The sequence below is a fragment of the Alosa sapidissima genome, chromosome 5 (genome assembly GCF_018492685.1).
Source record: "Alosa sapidissima isolate fAloSap1 chromosome 5, fAloSap1.pri, whole genome shotgun sequence".
NCBI classification, from domain to species: domain Eukaryota; kingdom Metazoa; phylum Chordata; class Actinopteri; order Clupeiformes; family Clupeidae; genus Alosa; species Alosa sapidissima.
The window spans coordinates 12,179,047-12,196,044 of NC_055961.1; the positions used below are offsets into that span (position 1 = coordinate 12,179,047).

The window sequence follows — 16,998 nt, forward strand, 5'->3', positions numbered from 1 at the left end:
CCCTGTGAGGATGGCAGAGCACATCAGCCTGAGTTATGACGGGGGGCACTGTCTTCACTCCTCATGCCCAGGTCCTTGTCCAAAGCATTTTTAATGGGGCCTAGTGCTGACACTACTATGGAAATAAAACCAGGCTGACTTTAACTCTACTGCATTGAAGCAGAGGTTGAGAATTGCTTGATAGAGATTGTAACTTTGATTGTAAAAGCTAGCAGCCATCCTTATAAGTGCAGAGCAATTGGTTTGAGCTCATAAACAGCTCTTTATTTTAAATAACAAATTCCTGCAGGTGCAGGAGTAGGATATAGACCCTTCCTTTTTAACATTCCATATGTTATCTTAATACAGAGGAAGTAGATTGGGGCCCAAATAGAACGTTCAAGCATTGTTTTTGTTTTTATTGTTGAAAGGGTCTATAAGCAATTCTAAGAGACAACCCTATTCCCTTATGGGACTCAAGTAGTGAAAAACATATTTGATTTAGCTCTGTAGTTTCTTTTTTTTTTTTTAAATAAAAGTGCCTACAAAATGTTTTTCTTAATATATTTAGCTTCGCTTATTCACATATTTTTCTCTGTTTCTCTCTAGGGCATTGTGCCCAGTCAAAGCAGATCAAACTGGGGCACTGGGCACCTGTGTCTCTTGTGGAAGCGCAGGATCTTTTTCTGGAGGCACTCCTGGTTGGGGACATACTTCTTAGCCTCCAGGTGCTGCATGTCCAGCTCCTCCACGAAATCTCCAATCTCAGCTGCACGTTCACAAATGACCAAAGAAAGGGGCTAGTTTAGAACATGTTTGGAGAAAAGTTTTTATGTATCATATTAACATAAGCATATAATTTTCCTGCTTTAAGTATATATACTTTTCTGATCCCGTGAGGGAAATTTGGTCTCTGCATTTAACCCAATCAGTGAATTGGTGAAACACAAACAGCACACAGTGAGGTGAGCACACACTAATCCCGGCACAGTGAGCTCGGCACTCGGGGTGCAGTGAGGGGTTAGGTGCCTTGCTCAAGGGTACTTCAGCCACGGCCCACTGGTCGGGGCTCGAACCGGCAACCCTCCGGTTATAAGTCCAGAGTGCTAACCAGTGGGCCACGGCTGCCCAAATGTACCTTTATGTAAGGTACAAATTACTATGGAAAATTGCTAATATATAACACAACTTTATTATTATGCTTTGGTTATTTTGCTGCAGAATTACTATTACTCACTGCATGCTATACCTCTACTCGCCTTGTAGCAGATGGGAGACAAGCAGAGCAGCGCTGTTATCGTTGCATGTCAGACTCCCATTGGACAGATCCTGCTTGATCTGCAGTGCAAACAGGTACCTACAAAAAAAGAACCACATTGGTATGAAATGTGAGCTACAGCGCATATGGATTATGGTTTTGTCATTCAACTGGAAACTCCCTTAAGTATCACTATACCACAAGTTGCCACTTTTTGGGGTATGTTTTATACCTAACAAGTTGGCAAACTGGCATAATCATCTAAGTCATTCTGACGGTACATGGCCAAGTGAACAGATAAGAACAGATACACAGAGCAGATAAATACACCTATTTTTCCACTAGCCATCAAGACTATGCACTATAGTCCTGTTTTAAGAGAGGATTGGTCATTTTGTAACGGTGAGCATCTGCATTATGCAACAGGTTTAGATTCCTGTCTACGAGCGCACGCTGACGGAACCCACAGCATGTCATGAAGCTACGCCACGTTCTGGCTCATGACATGGCATGGGGCAAAAAAAAGATGGCCGCTTACCTGGTGAGCTCCTTCTGAAGTTGGCCAGGGTCAGGTGGAAAGAACTTCACAATGAAACGAAAGGAGAGATCACTGATGTCTACAACAAAAGAAAAAAAAAAGTATTTTTATCAGTAGACGGACCCTGCACATGTGGCATATATATATATATAGAGTTACATATGGAGCCTATGGGCATCTTCTCACAAGTTCAAACAGCACAAAAGAAATGTCTCCACATGTTCAGGCAACTTACAGGCCATATCAGCAGTGGAATTATTATGAGTATACTCAATAGGACATTTTCATTCAGGATTTCTTTAATATCTTTGATTATGATTGGATACGTTTTAACTGTATTACGATATTCTTGAAGGTGATTGTCACAGATGCCATAGTGTATGCGACAAAGCACATTGTGGACAATAACATTTGTGATGACCACCTGACAAGGCCCTTCAGACATATACGTTCAGAAATAACACTTAAACATTGTAGAGATTACCTGAAACTTACTTTTAACTTGTTTTACAAGAGGCTTTAGAAGTTCCAGCCATACCTGCAGTGCCACAAATAAAGTCATTAATTGTCATGGTAATCAAACAAACTGGATATACTAACATTTATGATTAATATATTCATAAAGTCATAAAGTCATTTGAATGCGAATGGTCACTCACAAAAGTACCGCACTGGTGACGAAACTCAAGTCCAAAATATTCTTTCTCTAGAAGTCTCAGCTGGCCACACACTTTGTTGTAGAAATCATTTCCAAGGGCCTTTTGCTACATACACAAAAGCATGCAGTGTTTTACATTGTGAAATATATCCTATAAATAACTAGTCTCCAAATGAAATTGTTATATTAAAATTTTTACCAATCCCTTGCCGTCTGTCTGAGAGATGGACTGATTTAAAGGAGGACATGTAGGTAGCCAGGGAAATGTTTAAGCTTTATGTTGAGCGCCCCAAGGCCATTCAGAAACCAGGACAGTCAGACTGAGTTAAAATCCAGACCAATGACTTCTTACCCTCCAGTCAGTCTTTCAACTCAATTCTGAGCCACTCAAGAGAGAGCTGAGTCTTTTATCCATCTGATTCACTTATTGTCCCACCACTCATGCAAAGATGCACAAAAAGCCCCATGGCTTGGGGTGAAGAATAGTTGCAATAAAAAAATGGGGCCTTACAATGCAGCTCCTTTGTTGTCATGCAACTGAGGCAAGAAGTACATCTTGTCACACCATTTAAGATCTGTCCCAAGCAGACTAGGCTTTGGCAATGTTGGTCTACTGTATCATGAGTAACTTTATCTCGACTGTATAGATTAATTGACTGGTTTATTTATGACTATAACAGTAATTAGTGGCTGACACAGTTTCAATTTTCTAAATTGCTCTTTTGGTCTCACCTCGACTTCGAAAGTATGCTCACTGTCATCGAGAAATATGACACGCAAGCGAAGAAGGCTCTCTTTGCGCGCGGTTTCAGATCTGACAGTGATTTTGAAGGGCTCGAGCCTGCTCCTGATGCTCATCCTCTTCTGTTCGTCACGACAATACACCCTAGAATTTACGGTGAGAAATCAATCAAACATTTAAGACGGCTACACATATGATAAATGATGTTGGTGTATTGAAGAGGAAATTAACTTGACTGAATATTTTCTGAATTCTTCTGAACTAATTGTCGTGGAACCTGAATTAACTTCACAGAAAACACAACACCTGTGGACATCAGTTTAAGAAAGGGCGACACACATATAGCCTTTACTGTAACGCCTGAAGTAAGATGGAGGAGATTGTTGGACAGGACAGTGCTGACAAAAAATATGCGCCAGAAAATGTATTTTTATATTTAGGAAATTGTTGCAATAATGTCATTAAACTAACCCATTATTATTCCGCATTGTAGGCTACTTACTCTATCCATAATAAAAGGTCATCCATCCAGCACATTTCAAAATCAGCTATGCTACCACATAATCATATAGGCTAATTGCTAGAAGTGTAGACTACAACACAAAAATATAAACTGTGCAATAACCTACTTACTTTTCCCCTGTCGATAACAGTCATATTCCCCAAAAGCTTCCGCAACAGTCTTCAGCGTCTGTGTGAAGAATCCAAATCAAACGTGATTTGGAATGTCTCGACTCTACTGAACTCTGCAGGTGAAAGGAGGACATCATCACTACCACGCGAGCTTTCCGCTCTGTCATTACCAGAGAAGTGATGACCAGATGCATACGTGCTCGTGGACATGTACACACACACACACACACACACACACACACATACACACCCATATACACACACACACACATACGCATACACACACTCTTTCTGTCTGTCTCTCTCCACCACTCTATCTCTAACACACACACACACACACACACACACACACGCTCTCTTTCTTCCCCTGTCCTGTGCGCGCGCGAGTAGGCCTTTTGGCAACTCAACCAGAAATCTATTTTCAGCTAACCTATTAAATCTGAGGCAAAAACCATGTATGTGATAATACATTTTACGTGTCAAATTATAATATTACTCTTATTGCATACTACCAACGTTTAGACTTTGATAATTTCTAGTGGCTATGTTAGACCAATCGAGACATTGACGCGCAGAGACCAAGCCAGGGGTTCAGGTTTACGCAATACTAAGCCACTGTTTTAAACGAAGCAAATGCCACAGGCCTGCAACAACAGCGTCTGATGTGGTCTTGGGAATTCAAAGAAATACATATATGGGCCAATTACTGTCGATTTCAGTGATCGCCAGTCGTTGGGTATCAGTCCACCGCTTAGTTTAATGGAGCAGGTAGGTAGCCAAGTGAAATGTTGATTATGGAGTTTCAATTGGCTGTGTGTAGGTTGACGGCATAGCGAACTAACAACATAATAACATAATTTAATTTGCATAAAAATACGTTTACAGTGTCAAAAGAGACAAGTAGTCTACTCCAAATATAGTTACGGCTGTTTGAGACACAGAAATACGTCGAACATATTTGGGATCTGGGGATGCAGGTTATTTAATTATTCGCTAGATGGCGGTCATATCATGTAGCAGCCTAATGTCCACACCAAAGAATGGCATTACTGTGTGAAAGGACAGATACAATTGTGAAACTGATTATCAGCGTTCGCCAGTGCTCGCATTTTCGTAAGAGATTTTGCACATGATAATAAAATCAAGACTTTTCTTAAAGTAAAACCTAATTGAAACTCAATATTTTCGGCCAAAATAAGGACGTCATTTTAAAAGAACCATCATCATTCTCATGTTTGTCCGACTTTGGCCAAAATTTGCTTTACAACTTAGGCTACCCATAATATATAATCCAGCCCTATAAAAAGTAACAACTTTTCCTCTGAAGATGCGACTTGGACTTTAACTTTGCATAGGATTAATATACAATTCCATTACAAACCATATGAATCGCCATTAACCGAGGTTCCGTGATTCATCAGATGGCGAAAACGCACACAAGCCATGTCACGGCCGATTGTTAGAAAAAGAGTGTGGAATTCTGTCACATAATTCTCCGTTCCTTGGCACGCATTCTCCCAAGTCTCCCAGTTGTGCCCCCTGCTGTGAGCTGTGGCTGCGCGGTCCCCGCTAGGTGTCTTGCCTGTGGCTGTTCTTACCCTTTGCGTTTTAATGTCAAGACTCTTCATGCAGAAAATTGATTCCCAATGATACCAATGAGCGGCTCGGTCACTCAGGAGAGAAGAAACCCCCCAAACAAAACAGCCAAATACCTACAATAACCAAATTATTAGAGAGATGATTCTTCCACACATGAACAGTAGGCATATGAGTCAGGTTTTTAAAACAAAAAAAAAAAAAATGAAGAAAATGGCAAATGTGTCACAATTGTATACTAATTGGTTGAAAGAGTAGGCCTAAGCCCGCACTTAATCCACAAATGCATGTTGTATCTATGAAGTATTGAAAATACAGAAGTAGGCTAGGTCTAGTACCTAACTTCACATATTCTAATGATTAATGACTCTCATGGGTGACGTTTACGCTTGTGTAGCCTGTGGTCAGCACCATCTCAGGAAACCCATAGGTAATTTACCCTATGGCCAAACGAGTTACAGTAATAACCAGTCTTAAAGCTCCATGGAAACAGTCATTTGAAACCCTGTCAGCGCGCAGAGCAGGATCTAAAATGAGACTATGTAGGCCTATGTGTGTAAGTCCTTTCCTGCGTCAAAACTAACTAGGTATTGTATAGACTATTGTATGATTATGGCCTCGGTCTGTAGAAACTTGGAGGACGACATAGTATAGGCTAATTTAGGCTATAACTAGGCTATTTGGAGTCATTCTCAAATTCTTTGAGTCATTCTTATTCTCACAGCTGCCGGTTATGTGATCGGGGCTACTTCGCACCTGAAAGGGCACTGTTTGCACTCGCTGAGTCCATGTTTTGCCTATCTTGGGCTGAGTCTGCTGCGGGCCTAAGCGATTCATCCCCGCCAGAGTCAGTAAATACCCTCAACAGAACTGCTATCAAATTCCAGAGAAACAAAGAGCTCAGCCGGGAGTATGGGACTTACGCGTTCGCAACCATAATTAGCCATCTGTCCTTGCAAAGGCACGGTAAACCAAATGTCATCACACGCCCCCCCCCCTCTCCCCCCTTTCTCTCCGATAGTCTCTCATGCAGCCTTGCTGTCGTTTGGGCTAAACTGCAAGTGTTTGTTTGGAAACTCAGGAAACTTTCACGGCACATCGGCACACCTGCGAACAGCTGCTGCGACAGAGAGCGCGCCGTTACACTTATATTCGATTCTATGCGGAGATTCGTTTGCACCTGGCTGCAAGAGCAACGTGCCATTTCACAACAGTTTTTCTTACAAGCTCTTTGTCACCTTGCCTTTTTCTCAGTTAAAGTTTTTTTTCCGAAGTTTTTTTTTTTTAATTGTGTATTCTTTTCTCAAAATACTTCTGAGACACATATTCAGTATTTTACATGATTAACAAGACGATTCGAGGCAAGGAAAGTGGAATCAAATTAGACACAATAAACAGTTAAAATTGAGACAACTTTTCATACTCAATATGAAATACACAAACCAAAGATGCACATTATTTCAAATTAAATAAAGTAAATAAATAATACTTCTGTTTGAGAGTTCCAAGTACACAGTGTTCAGTAAATATTTTGAAGGTAACACACAGTATGTAGTCTACACATGATGACATTAAGCTTCCTTCCCTATCCTATATCAAATCCTCCAACAGAACATTTTGGACTGACTGGTCTGTGCTTTTGAGGAATGGTTGGCCTAACATCAAGAGTATAACTAGTCACAATGATGTTTCAACACAATGTCATGTTGTGAGGCTGCTCTAGTATCTTCTGAGAAAAAGGAATATCACAGTATAAGGTCTGTAATGTCCAAGTCCATAGCAATCACCTTACTGAATCAACATGGATTTTTTTAGTGTTGCAATAGACTGTCATGATGTCTATTGAAGGCATTTCACAAGTATTACAATGTTACTGTACATTTCATAACAGTATTTGTGTGTGAGTGAACTATCATAATCTCTTCTTTGTGAGGAAGAATAATTTCAGAACTCTGGTGAACTCAAGGCACCATGGCAGAGGAACTGTGCATTGTTTTCAATAAAATAAAATAAATAAAATAATAATAATAATAGTTTAAAGAAAGTAGCCTACTGAGAAAATATATTAAATAAAAATGAGACCATAAATGGGAAACACATGAATTATACATTTTAAAAAGAATATGTAAGAAAAGGGACTCATACCTTTATGAAATGTTTAGAAGATATTTAGAAATGAACAATGAAATATGCAACTTCATAGTTAAGAATTTTCTGGAATAAACCAATGTCAAGTAAAGATGTAGTATCATGACAATTATTCTGTTAGCCAGGCGTGACTGAAGAGATGTGATTTAACTCTGGAACAACTTAACTACCAGCAGCAAAACCATCCATGAAAATGGAGATCATTGTAAAAGACCAACCATTTAGTAAATGAGGTCCTGGCCCTGGATTAGTGGAACATTTCTGATAATGTGTCGGGTTTCATTTCACACAAATACTACTGTGATAATGTGTACTGAAAGAGACACAGGTACGTGTTCATGTTCTCTCTTTTCGAAGCGTAATGCAAATCAAATCAAATCAAATGCTGGTCTCTGACCATAGCTAGTGGCGGCATTATTTCTGCACGCTGAAGGGGTATGAATGATGCTGCAGGTGGCTGCTGGTGGCTTGGGAGGAGCAGCTTTGAGGTGATCATGTCTGACGTCCACTCTTCAGATGGAGGGCTATCCTCCTGCTCTGTCTCTTCGGCCCTTTCCTAAATGTGGCAACACCCCCCCCCCCCCCCCCCCCCTCCTCCTCCAACTCTGCCACCACCTTGTCCGTTGCCTCTGGTTGGCTCTTGGAGTCCTCGTCTTCTCTCTTGTTCGGCGAGCCCGACTCGGTCTGGGCGGTCCCCTCGAAGCCAGCGGCCACCCCCGAGGGCCCCTCTCCCTTTTAGAGGATGTCATCAGGGCCGGGGGCGGGTGGGCAGAACTCACATCAGGGAGGATCTGACGGAGAAAATGTGTTTCGGCCTGTAGAAACACACATGCACACAGACACACGCACACAAATGTAAGGGTCGCAATGTAAATGTAATGTAACCGTTATGCCACCTTTAGGTATTCTGTTGATTCAACATGAAAAGAACAACAATCTCTGTTACAGTAGTGGAAAAGCACTGAAGAACTAACATGACATTCCATGAAATATAAAAGACAGACACACACACACACACACACACCAATTCCTTCTGAATTTAGGAGCGAAAAAGGCTGCTGCTCATCAGCTTCATAGAGGAATCCCAGCCTAGGCTTGTGTTGGGCCCAGTGCAGACGTACGAAGCAGCTGCCGTCCTTCCTTGAGGTGTCCAGCATGATGGTACACATCGCCCACTGGTTCTTTTCATTGCCGGCACAGAAGCAATCAGAGGTGTCGCAAGTGTCTCAATCAGACATATCATTTCTTTCCTTTTTTTAATTTGAGGATTGTCAAGATTGTAATCTAAAAGGGGAGAGTCCGGGCAGGAAGAAAGGTTCTAGGGGTCAGCTGAGTTAGAGGTGGATCATAAAAGCTAGAGGTCACAGAATAACCCATTATGCTTGTTGTCAATCTCCTTGGTACACTCTTACCACCCCAGCGTCTACACAGCACATGTTAAAATACAAAGTTTATCTTTTGTGTTTCACTGATTTCATTGGAACTTAATTGTCCACTATCTTCAAAACTGCTTGATAGACTCAAAACAATGATCAAAGCACTATTTTTTTATATTATTTTTCCCTATACTGTATGTTTACGTTACGTATCATTGCACACATTTTGAACCAATGCAACAGATATCTTTGTGTGTATTCATAGACTGACATTTAGTTTTTGTGGTATACACGCACGCACACCAGTACACACACACACACACACACACACACACACACACGCACGCATACACACATTGAGCAGCATTGTCTTTTCAAGCACTGTTTGCCCTGTTCCCCTCGCTGTCTGACACCCCCTTGATGTGTTAGCAACCTCCATCGGAAGTGCCATCAAACAAAAGGCACGCTTAATTTGGCGCCGACGCATCTTTTGCTCCCGCCCCCCCTCCTTCGCTCCTCCCTTGCTCTTTCTCTCCCTCTTTTTTCTCCACAAAGTGTAAATCTGTCACTCTGTATCGTTACCCTTTAAGTACAAGGGCCCCCAAAAAAGAAAGGCAAAGAAAGAGAGGGGAGGAAAAAAAGGTGTCAGTCTGAAATGTCAGTGCGGTCATTACCAAAATGTCACACAATTATAACGCGTGTTCCTCCCCTAGGCTTGGGTGGCACAGTGATTTGGTTAATTTGGAGAGGAGCAGAGGTGTGGCGGTATCAATGTTTAACGGTACTTACGCCAAAAAAAAGAAGATCAACTGGCCACCTCGCCGCCCCAACGAACACACACACACACACACACAGGACACACACTCAAACACACACACATTAATTCACTCGTGGTAGAAGGGGGTCAGCATTTAAGGGCGAATGCTCACATAAGCACATGGTCACAGCTTCAAAATGTTTATGCTGTCCAGAAGGATTTTTGGTATACTGATTCCTGCACTTACAGTTCACACAAAAATAAAATGCTTTGGTAATAACGATCATAGAGCATCTGGAGTGGAGACAGTACAAAGGGTCCTCCCATGGCATTTACTCCACCAAAACAAATGCTCACGAGTGAACAAACACAAATACAAATGTGTGTGTGTGTGTGTGTGCTTACAAGCGTGTCTGTAGACTAGTTGTTCAAACACCCGGGCCAAACAAATAAGGTGTGCACACACACTCACACACCCCCCCCCCCCCAAAACACACACATATACACACAGAGAAAACACACGTGAGAAATGTCAGATTATCATACAGGCGGGCCCATTATACACCGTAACACCGTGCCACAGCTTCACACCTCTCCAGTAACAAGCACATCTAACACAAACTGGCACATCGCCAGTTCATGCACACACACATACACACATAAACAGACAATCACATAAACACAGACACACATGCACAGCTTCAAAAGCACAGACAGGGCCTCTTCCCACATCACCTCTTTGGGTCCCGTTGGGCACATTTCTTTCTTTTTCCCCCTTTTCAAAATTGGAAAAAGAATAATAAGTTCCCTCAGCGTGTCGTCCATCTTTCCCAAACCATCACCGTGCCGCGCCGGCGCCCCACCCCATCCGTGACACCTCTACCCAAACCCAATCACCCCTGTCATGCCCCCCACACACACACCACTCAACCCCCCTCCTCAACTCTGAATGTCCCCCCACCCTCGGTCCTCAACCTCAGAGGATGGATGGGACAGGAGCAAGGTGTGTGTGTGTGTATGTGTGTGTGTGTGTGTGTGTGTGTGGGGGGGGGGGGGGGGGGCCGTGGATCTGTTGTTCAGGTGACTTTGTCTCTTTGACCTGTTCTGGCCGACTGCTCCCCTTATCTGGCGATTCATCCTGGATAACTCCCGCAGTACTTGTCCTGACATTTTAATTAAAATAGTACTACCTCATTCCTGTGATAGAAAGGATGGTCCACTGGCGAGCCAGCGCAGCCCACCTGAGCTAGACTCACTAGGCTCAAACAGTCACAGATGTACAGAGAGAGGGAGAGAGAGAGAGAGAGAGAGAGAAAGGGACAGACAGAGAGAGAGAACAAAGAGTCCAGAAGAAACAGAGAGAATGAGAGATGAAGAGGATGATGGGAGAATAATAACAGTAACCCAGGGAATACTGTGTGTGTGTGTGTGTTTGACAGAAAGAGAGAGATCGGCTTCCATCTCAGAGTCATCTGAGGTCTGATGACTTTGTCTCTTTGACAGACAGTGGGGAGAAGATATTTCATGCACCCCCCCCCCCCCCCCCCCAACACAAACACACACACACACACACACACACACACACACACACACACACACACACACACACTCTCTCTCTCTGCCAAGTCAGTTTCTCTTGAATGCTGGAGAAATGCTCACCTGCACTGTGTGGACATCAGGGGAAAACTAGCGTAGATCTCTGATCCACTCATCTCAATATACCAATTCAAGCTTACTTTAATATACGCTTACTAAATTTAATATAAAGCCAAGGGGCTTGCCATGTTTACTAGGCTTTACACACATAAACAGCACATCCATCTACAATCTCTACAAGTACAACTCAATGCAAAGAAGCGCTAACACCTATCACACACTGGTAATTGGAGATGCTATTTTTATACGTGTGCGGAGCGTGGGGTCACCTTGGAGGTCAGCCTCTAAATTACTATCAGCTAGCCAAGCGTCGCCTGACAGCGCGTAATGGGGATCAATGGCACAAGTGCCTAACACCAGGCCCGCCGTGCCACCATCAATATCAACCAGTGTTATTGCCGATAATGTCTCCGCGCGGCCTGCCCGATGAATGTCACCGCCACTGCAACCAACTCTGGGGCCGACTATATCTTTCTTCTTTAGAGGCGAGGGAGAGATGGAGAGATGGAGAGATGGAGGGAGGGAGAGACGGAGGGAGGGGAGGAAAAAGGTAAACGATGGCACGGTGACAGAGACGACAGGCTTGGTTAAGTCCTCCGGGGACGGGGAAAATATATGACGTCTCAGCATCTGCGAGGTAACCATGGGCAACGCTCTTGATTTCTCCCAATGGGAAGGGAGAATTGATTTACGGAAGAGAAGGGGTGAGGCGAGACCTGGGTACGGAACGCTAAGGTTTGAAGGTGACGCTCAGAGGAAATGGGCCGGTGGGATGATGTTGGGGTGTTTTTTTTTTTGGGGGGGGGGGGGGGGCATTCTCACCTTTGAATGGTTCCTCTCTGGGGCTGGGGGTGATATAGTATAATCTGGAAAGTACGGGTGTGAGGTGTCTCAAACTGTGGCCAGAAGATCTGGAGGTGCACCAGATCTAAGACGACGGGAGATTACAAAACAGGACACCAATGATAGACGTTTCACTCATCTCACTGGTGCAATAAGTCAAACCAAGACCACAATGATGGGTTCAATGGCAGGGAGCACTGTTAGTTGAGGATACTGGTAAAGTGCATGCCTTTGCTCAGAAATCAGAACTCAGAAAAAATATAAAGTTTTCATGACTTTTTTTTTGTCAAATATGTCAGCTGGTGTCACATGGAGCCACAGATAGTACACATTGACAATGATGCCCTCCATTTAACATTTTGGCTCTGCAAGAGAAAAAAGCCTGATTTCTCATCTCATCACCTCCATCAGCTAAACACAAAGCAGCTGGATAGGACACTATTCATAATCAGCACTAACTCTATCCCAGTGATTCGTGCTGAAACTGGGTCGATACATGCAAGATGTCTGTCTCCACTTTAGTCGGTCTTTCCGTGCTAATCTCCTGTGGTCCACCCCACAGATTTGAGCAGTGAGATGAAATCTGCTATAGATTTGGAGAGCTGTAGGTCAGCTTCCTCAGGGTCTAGATGTTGAGTGCTCTGTTACACGGAGCCAGGATTAGAGACAAAGACAAAAAGCTCTCCGTTGTGATAAGGGCTGAGATATCTGTGTGTGTGTGTGTGTGTGTGTGTACATGTGTGTATGCATATGAGACACAAAGTATGTGTCTTTTATTTTGTTTGGTGAGCACTGAAGACTACCATCAAAGCAGCGAGTCACAAGCCTTAAGGAAAGGATTTAGGCTGCCCTGTTTAATAGTCGCAGGGGTGGGATCCGTGGAGCCGTCCCAAAGCAATCCTCTGGAGGTTGGCCACCTCTTTAAGGCCCCTCATCTCTCTCTCTCTCTCTCTCTCTCTCACTCTCTCTGTTGTTTTTCTGCTCTTTCTCCGGTTCAAAGAGACCCATGGCAGCCTTGGGAGCCACATAGCGAGACACGGGGGGAGAAACAGACGAGAGGAGAGGTGCAAGGAACGAAAGAAAAGGAAGACAAAAGAGGGTCTTCCCCAACGGGACGAGAGGTGAGTCGCAGCCCAAGGCACCATGGACACAGGGGACATTGCCATCACAACACAGAACAACAACAACAACAATAATAATAATAATATAGCAATAATAATAGTAATAATAGTAATAACAATAATAACAATAATAATAATAATAATAATAATAATAGTAATAGTAATAATAATCAGGAAATCATTGTCTTTCTCCTAACCATGTGGATGTGGTGAGAAGGGGCAGAGGGAGGAGATGCTCTGCTTTCTCTGCTTAGGGCCCAAACAACCACAGCCACCATTTGCCACCACCAGAGAGACAGATTATCAACCACGTGTGTGTGTGTGTGTGTGTGTGTGTGTGTGTGTGTGTGTGTGTGTGTGTGTGTGTTAGAGAGCGCAAAAGAGAAAGAAAGTATTTGAGAGAGAGCAAATGTGTGTGTGCGTGTGTGTGCATGTGTTTGTGGTGTGTGTGTGTGTGTGTGTGTGTGTGTGTGTGTGTGTGTGTGTGTGTGTGTGTGTGTGTGTGGCATACCACTCGGTGCCTGTGGGGAGACACACAATGGGAATACGGAGGTAAGGTTGAACACGCTCAGCCATTCCAAATCAGTTAGCTTGGTGCACACCAATTATCAATGGCATTTGTGCCGGTTGCAGCTGTTTTTGTTGCCAAGAATATGTAAATGCTTTAGTCTTGTAGGCTTCTGTGCAGAATTCAAATAGATAACTCAAACATCTCCATGAAGTATCCAACAATCACATGAGTGAAAAGGATTCGACTTCAAACAGGGATAACCGGAGGGAGTGAAGGTGTGGTGAATGGGTTAAAAAAATGCCTGAAAATCTAAAAGATGCAGATCAGCATGTGATTGTTAATGTTGTTTTATGTCTAAATGTGTATACACACCAGTGGCGGCTGGTGGTTATAAAAATAACGGAGGAAGGAAGGTGCGCTTGATTGGTGTTGGTGGCAAATGTGAGGTTGTGATGTTGTTGGTGGCATATGTGAACAATAGAGTATGTAGGCCGCCTACCCAGACACATTTAAAGCAGCAGTATGTATGTAGTATTTTAACTGGTAATGTTGTGCTATAAAAGCTGCTCTGACATTCTTAGGGGTGGTCTGAGCTAAGGAGCTAGGCTACCATGCAGTAGCCAGAAAAGTTGTGGGTTCAATTCTTGGCTTCCACCATTGTGCATTTGAGCAAGGCACTTAACCCCAAATTGCTCCAGGGACAATGGACTTGTATATAATTGAAATATATAAGTCACTTTGGATAATAGTGTCTATTAAATTAATACATGTAAATGTAAATAAATGTAAATTTAGGTCTGGGAAGTCAGGAAAGATATGTAGGTCTAATACTCTGTTTTCCAGATGTGCAAAATTATGGAAAGGAGGTTTTGCTCAATGTAATACATTTGCAAAAAAAGTTTTTAGTATTATTATACTAAAAAGTATTAGTAAAAGTATTATACTAAAATAGACACTTGTTTTATAAAACCATGTAACTGTTTACCATTTAAAAAATACACCTTAAATGTGGTTATTTGTAACATGCTATTGTTTTAAAGCCAAATCGCTATAATTTAAAGACAGGTTGTAGACCTAATAGCTAAGTGGGAATTTATACTCGAAAGGCAAATGTCATTGAAGACGTCATTAAAGGAATGCATCATCGTCTGAAACATTTATTAACAATGTCACCATCCAAACATACAGTAAGAATGGTGAAAACAAAAACATATTAACAACAAGAACATTATTAACATTTGTTTAGTTAAGGCATAACTTGGATGATTATAACAACGCATAAATATCCATTTTTTTTGTATCAGCAAATCCCTTAACTGTCCAAGTTTGTGATAGGCCAGCAGTAGGCCGATTGTTTTCTGTGCTACCAGTTAGTATGTAGTATGTATGTAGTATGTAGCATTCAGTAGCCTACACTTGCCTTACCATCTTTTTTTGGAATATGAATTTTTGGAACGGGTCTTCCTGCTGCTTTGATCCTAACCTTTGCACTGTAGTTGAATGTATGGACCCTTTCAAGAGAGTTCCATTATCAGCATCATAGTTGGCCCCACAAGGCTTCCTTTTTAACATTCCATATGTTATCTTAATGCAGAGGAAGTAGATTGGGGCCCAAATAGAACGTTCAAGCATTGTTTTTGTTTACCTTGTTGAAAGGGTCTATAGAAGATGGACAATGTCCTCTGATTTCATTTTACTCTTTATCTCACAGGGTCTGAGGCGTTTATAATTGACTCCAATGAGGGGCTTGAGGTGGAAGCTCCTCCATACAGCAATTGTGATAGGGGGTGCTGTTGGCATTTTGACCTAGGGGAACGATTTTTGTTCATTCAAAGTCTTCAAATAATAACATTAACAGTAATTTATCAGATTAGTAATTCACTTTATATATTTTTGATTTTTCTCAAAAATTTTAGGGAGGGTGTTCCTCCCTTTCCTCAATGAAAGAGCCTCCACGAATGTATATGCATAAGACTATCAATATGTCTCTGCACCTCCTTCACGCAGTGACCTTGTGCAAGTGTGTGTAGCATGTGTATGTGTGTGTGTGTGTGTGTGTGTGTGTGTGTGTGTTTGTGTGTGTGTGTATGGGTCCACCTTTTGAGAGTTCTTTATAGTGTAATGATATGTGTCATCGACTGTGTTTGTATGTATATTTCAGCTCTCTCTCTCTCACTCTGTGTGTGTGTGTGTGTGTGTGTGTGTGTGTCAGGTGCATCAGCATGGAGTAATGCACTGAGGAGAGACTGCATTACTCCGGGGCTGAGCGGCAACTATCCATCTCCCTCTGGGAAGCGCGCTGGGCTGGGCTGGGCTGGGCTGCCTGCTCTGCCCCCGCGCCCCCATCATCCCCCACTCAATCCCCACTCCCAGGCAGAGGAGTTCCGCTGATTACCCTTCACATACCACACACTGCCCCCCGCCCTCCCCCGTCGCCCTACCCTGCACACCACACCACCACCAACCCCCTCAGATCCCAATGGCTGGCTGGGACCCTCATCTAAAGCAGCCGGTAATCCATCCTCTCACTAGCTTTCATCGTCTATATAGAAACACATGATGATTGAAGACAGGAAATAATACCACTGTTACCAAAAACAATGACGGTCATAAATAACACTGGAGGTTAATGATGGAATCATTATGTCGCAGGAGCAAAGCGAAGTGAAGCCATGACAGGAGCGATTGGGGGGTGGGGCATTGATTTGGGGGTGGGGCATTGATTGGGGGGTGGGGCATTGATTTGGGGGGTGGGGCATTGATTTGGGGGTCTTTTTGAAGGACAGCTAAGGCAAAGTCTGGGGACACTCCTGTCTGACCTACTGGCCTTCTATGACCATGCAGTCAGACTAGCGTGTCTTGGGACAAAATTGTCTCATATGGAAGACCAGCCTGTTTAGTTGAGATGTGCATTAAGTGTTTCCAAGCTGAAAACATACAGTGATTATATTTTTGATTATTTACTGTTATTTTATCAACATGCATATGTTAATTGTTTATATAAATTCATCTATTTTTTAAAAATATAATTTAATATTTCAGGAAAATATGACTTACAATTTTGTCCATTCCTAGTAAGATTTACCATCAGTAATAAAGGGAACAATGCATATCTGGTGGGATGGAAAAGCTACTGTGATTTTGCAAGAAATGAGAATATGTGAACTACAAGCTAATAGTGA

The 16,998-nt window shown here is 42.6% G+C and overlaps 1 protein-coding gene and 1 pseudogene across 3 annotated transcripts in view; one reads left to right on the forward strand and one right to left on the reverse strand.

Annotated features, from left to right (window-relative positions):
* Positions 1-11,260, forward strand: part of stk26 (serine/threonine protein kinase 26) — a 32,160-nt gene extending 20,900 nt beyond the window's left edge. Inside the window, exon 11 of one of the 3 annotated variants that reach the window (XR_006031664.1) lies at positions 11,243-11,260. The gene's annotated coding sequence lies outside the window, so the exon portion shown is untranslated. Of the gene's footprint in view, positions 1-4,022; positions 4,051-4,124; positions 4,156-11,242 lie in introns of those variants that run through there. The other 2 variants (XR_006031663.1, XM_042091186.1) reach the window with 2 other exon arrangements.
* Positions 1,231-16,998, reverse strand: part of LOC121709093 — a 36,645-nt pseudogene continuing 20,877 nt past the window's right edge.